The 5,105-nt window shown below is 42.8% G+C and overlaps 1 protein-coding gene across 1 annotated transcript in view; it reads left to right on the top strand.

The window, feature by feature from the left end:
• Positions 1-5,105, top strand: part of large2 (LARGE xylosyl- and glucuronyltransferase 2) — a 185,072-nt gene that overhangs the window by 39,766 nt on the left and 140,201 nt on the right. The window contains exon 3 of the mRNA XM_087170112.1: positions 1,635-1,736. The gene's annotated coding sequence lies outside the window, so the exon portion shown is untranslated. The remainder of the gene's footprint in view (positions 1-1,634; positions 1,737-5,105) is intronic.

Below are 5,105 nucleotides of genomic sequence, written 5' to 3'. Positions count from 1 at the left end.
CCCCTGCACTGAACCCCCAGACTGAGACACAAAACAATGACAAGCGACACAACTGTCGTTTTCTGTCTTTTTATGGAGATGTTGCATTGCATTGTGGTTGTTTTGTGTCGTATAACTGAGCTCTGAGATGGTTAATTCAACTCTCTGTGTAAAGTAATTAACACAGAAAACCTCAGGCAAGGCAGCAACCAATGTTCCATCTCATTATCAATACATCAACATCACTTATTCTCTTCGTTCTGTGTGTGAAATGTCAGAAAAGAGTGAAAGATGCTCATTTAGTCCCTGAAGCTGAAGTCGACATATTTAAGTTATAAAGTGTTTTGACCACAAATAAAAAATACAAAGATGTTGAGTTCACTGTTGTAGAAAGCTAGTAAACATTCTCATTTTAGAAGCTTAAAAAAACAACTTTAACAATTAATTATCAAAGTTGTTTTGATAACTTTCTGTCCACTGACTAATTGATTAATCAACTAATACTGTCAGCTGCAGAGCGCCGGTGGTCTCTGGCTGCCTGGGGAAATGGTTAAACTTTCATGTACACACACACAGTGATATTTGTTCCAGGGAAATAAATGTTTAAACTGTGTTTCAGCTTTCATTTACATACATGAGCCTGAGATGGAGACTTCAACATTTCTCCCCAGCTGCCACTGTAACTGCTGCACACACACTGACGGTGTGTGTGTGTGTGTGTGTGTGTGTGTGTGTGTGTGTGTGTGTGTGAGAGTGTGTGGAGCAGTTAAACACTGCAGTTAAAAATGTGATGAGGCTGCACTTTACTGTCAATTCTGCACCAGTGAAAGAAGGAGTTTTTTTAAATTTTTCATTTCGTACCACATTAGTGGCTCATCCTGCATTGAATTATATGATCCGTTATATTATTATTAACATAAAAGGAAACATTAAGGAAAGGCTTGGCAGGAGAGGAAGGTCTGACTGAGTCTGGCTCTGTCTCACAGCCACTGAACTTCTCTGAATCCACACACACACACACACACACACACACACACACAGAAAAGCATCAAAAACAAGCAGCCAACACATCTGTTGGTGTCAGTGGCTGCAGGCGTCACACACATGCTGTTTGTTTTCAGATGCAGGGTGAAAGGCGCGGACCTCTGAGGTGAGCTTTAGTCAGTAATCCTGTTTCTGACACGTCGCTGTGCATGTGAACTAATAACGTCATAAACCATCACATCAAAAAGACGTGAGGCCATTGATGCTTTATGAAAATTATACCCCCAAACATTTTCTTTATGTCAGACTCCATTTTGACGGAACTTGCAGCTGGTGATCTTTCAGCAGCAGCTCTTTAAATCTATTTACATTCTGTAATAACTTCCATAGACCAGACAGGATGTGGTGGACATCCAGCAGGACAAAGACAAAAGACTAGAGGTTAAATAGATGTGAGCAACAACCTCAGAGATTCACCTTTAAAATGCAAGGATGTCTCTTTGGACAGGATTGAAGTGTCAGAAGAAGCCAGAGCACCGAGCGGAGGATCCTGCTCTCAGACTACAGGGAGGAGTCCATTAGATTGTTTTCATTGAAAGAGCTCAGGAACACACTCATCAGCTGTTATATCTACGTATGTTAATGTAAATGATGCTGTGTCTCTTACACAGGTCTGAACAGGAAGCCTGGGGTCAGGACAGAGGACATTTATTTCACCAATATCTCCGTCGGTCCGTCTGCGCCGCGGTCCAACAGAACACCAGCTCAGGCAGGTGGGTTGACTTTCTTCTTCCCTCCAGTTTTCTGTTGTTTTGACAGAAAAGATAAATGATGGTGCTTTTCTGTCAGAGCCAAACTGCAGCTACGCACTTACTCAGAAAATATATAGAGTCTGTTGCACACGTTCTCAACACACACTGAAGGTGACACTGCTGACGGAACGAGACGAGCTCAGGGACGCCTACATCACTCAGACAAGCTGACCGGACCGGTCCTTTCACTCCTGCTGCTGCTTGTGTCACCGCATCTGCCCCAACTTTTTATTTCATTAATGTCATTTAAAAGAAACGAGCCCGCAGGTCGTCTGTGCAGCCCCATAGTTACGTTTTGTTGCTAGGCGACATCTAGTGGTCGTGGTTAATTATGGCGGGAGCAAAGAGAAAAGTGTCGGTGACGTGGTGTAAAGAGAGATGAGTCCACGTCAGGAGGAGGAGGAGCTGTTGGTGGATGGACGGTGTTCAGTTCCCATGTGAAACCAGCAGTTTATGTTGATTCTATTCTCCACGACCGATCGACGAAGTTATCAACGCTGTTATTACTGTAACCATGACGACAAAGACTGTCTAATCTTAAGGAAGCGCTTATTTTAACCCGAGCCACTGTTGGTACACTCTGCATGTTTATTACTGTAACCATGACAACCAATGTCCGGCACGTCGTATCGGAGGATTGGAACAAACGACCCGTGCGGTCGTGCAGGACGGAGGAGTTGTTGGATTTTGATGTCACGGGTTGAGGCGTGCTGTTTGAGCATGTGGAGATAGTTTCGTGTCGGAGATCTCCACAGCGCCACCATCTCTTAACACGTTAACGACGCATTCAAAGCCTTTGGTTATGTTTCGATTCATGTATCGTTCGTGTTATGACACTAAGGTCCTGTCACGTCCAATCACATTCGTGCGCAGATGACACCTGTGCAGACCTCGGACCTGAACTGAGTTTGGGATGTTGGATGGCATGTTTTTAGCGTGTTGTTTATAGCGAGTCTGTACCATCTCCTCTCTTTTCCAACAGAAACAGTCCAGGCTCGTTTCTTTTCTTTTTTCACTCTGGTCTAAAAATAGGCGTCTTTTCTGGGAACGCCATGACGGCCAGTGATTGACATGTGTCGTCCTCTCCTCCTCAACACGTCTCGATTCCTCTCCTGCTTCTTATTAACACGCGAAACTTTTTAAACTTCCTCCTGGTTTGTGAGCAGAGTGTGTTTCCGTCGCCGTGACTCCTGTTACTCAGGTCAGAAGTTGTTGTAATTTGTTGTTTATTCACTGCCAAGCCGCGCTGTTCACACCGCTGCTTCAGCTTTGTTCCTGTCAGCATGACAAATCACTCAGCTGATTTCAGACCAGCATTCCTCCAGTGGGACACGAGTCATTTAGGTAACAAATTGGCCTGATTACTTTCCAGATTGCTGCTGAAGTAACTCTCCGTCACGCCGCGTCTGAGATGACGGCGTGAGCATTTTAATAACGCCACCTGAGCTTTGGAAAACTTCTCTGTTCCCGTTCATCACCGCTCTCCACCTGTTCTCAGTCGCTCATATTCCTTCTTTTCACCCCCCCATCACTTCTTCCTCACTTCCTCTTATCTGATGCACACACAGTGTTAAATATCTTCATCAGCTCCATCAGAATTATGATATTATTGTTGTGATGACATGAAACTTCTGCAGAAAATCAATGACAATAACAGTTTTGAAAATGGATTAATATCAATTAAAACACATTTTAAAACGGGGAATTATTAAGTTAAAACAGCAACAATATACTGTTTATTTTTTCAAAAGAGTGAAAGTTAAATAAACAGTAATGTGCTACTGTTACTGTACGTAAGCTAACGTTAAAGGAGCTATTTGTAAGTTTATCTATTGCTACATAGCTAACGTTAGCATTAGCAGCTGTTTACTTACCAGTCTAGAAGAAACGTTGTGAGTTCAGCATCACACTTCGTTCCTTTACTCACCAACATCTGTCTCCAGAGGTGGAAACAAACACCAAACTCTTGTCTGTTTCACATCTTCTGTTTAAGTTAACATGCTAACCAGCTAGCCCCCGGCTCGTTTGGTCACTTTGAGTTAGCGACTCACTAGTTTTTGGCGGTCAAAGGTCAAAGTTCAAGGTCACAGTGATCTCACGAATGCCATATTTCAGAAACGCCCAGAGGGAATTTCATTGCGTTTTTGGCCGTAACTCACAAAATCATTCATTAACTATGACACAGTTTAGTCTGTAAGGATTATATATAAAATATCCAAAAGGTCAAAGGTCAACTTCACTGTGACATCATAATGTGCTGCAATAACACACAATTCAACGCTGTAACTCTGTGACCGTATTTCCTGCAACTTGGCTGCTTGGTGGAGGAAACAACCACAAGGCGGTAACTCTACTTTTTAGTCAAGTTTTATTTGAATTTCTAATTTTTCTCTAAAAATATTCATGTCATTATTTTGGAAAAATCCTCATTTCACTTTCAGTGCCTGAAGCTTTTGCACAGAGCTGTGTTTATATGCAACAGAAACATTCATTTCTTAGGTTTTAAATGTCTAAATGTCTTTCCCGTGTGGACAGAGTATTGGCCGTCGTCCCGATGAAAAGGTCAAAGGTCGTTGTCGATCAGCCATCGTCGTGGTTCTCGGCCCACGTCAGCCTGTTCTCAATGTGCCCACTGTTCCTCGGCCATCTTAGACTGTGTGTGGGACACAGACAAACAACAGCTGCTGCTCTGAGTCATATTCTGAGTGTCAGATATATTAACACTTATTTTCAGCATGTTCACATTTATTTAAGGATTTTATCTGAGCTGTCTAATTGGCTGTTTCTCTGTTTGCTCGTTAGCGGCGCCTGGCTCTCCGACGGCTCTTTGTGTTTGCTGTCAGCAGAACCGCGGGCTAATTCATCATTAACCTGCTGCACTGAGCTCAGGTCGGCAGGTTTCTCATCTGTGCTGCTCGGGGAAAATAAGAAACATCTCCTCATCAGAGAGGACAGTTTATCACGTTAATATTCAGAAAATCTGCAGTCTGTATTTTCTACTTCGTATAAATATTTCTAAATAATCAAACTGCTGTTAAGACGATAAAAAAGCTTTGTGATTAACACTCAGAAAGTCAAGGTCAGACACATGGAGTTTTTACAGTGTTGTTGGTGCGGAGCTTTTCAGAAATAAATAGACTCATAGAAAAGAAAAATAGTGTTCTTCAACGTTCGACCTGCTGTGCTCACTGGAGTCGTGTTTCAGGTGCGTTCACTGTCAGTTTGAACTCCAGATAGGTTTAGATCATCAAGATAAACTGTTAAAAACCTGACTGAACCCCTCCTGTCAAACCACACAGCCTTTAACCCATTAGGACCTTACCCCCCCCC

This window comes from Seriola lalandi, unplaced genomic scaffold (genome assembly GCF_002814215.2).
Source record: "Seriola lalandi dorsalis isolate HSWRI2012SDOR001 ecotype SW California unplaced genomic scaffold, Sedor1 jcf7180002054929, whole genome shotgun sequence".
Lineage (NCBI taxonomy): Eukaryota > Metazoa > Chordata > Actinopteri > Carangiformes > Carangidae > Seriola > Seriola lalandi.
The sequence above is the reverse complement of the archived record's forward strand: the minus strand, read 5'-3'. Positions and strand labels throughout refer to the sequence as shown.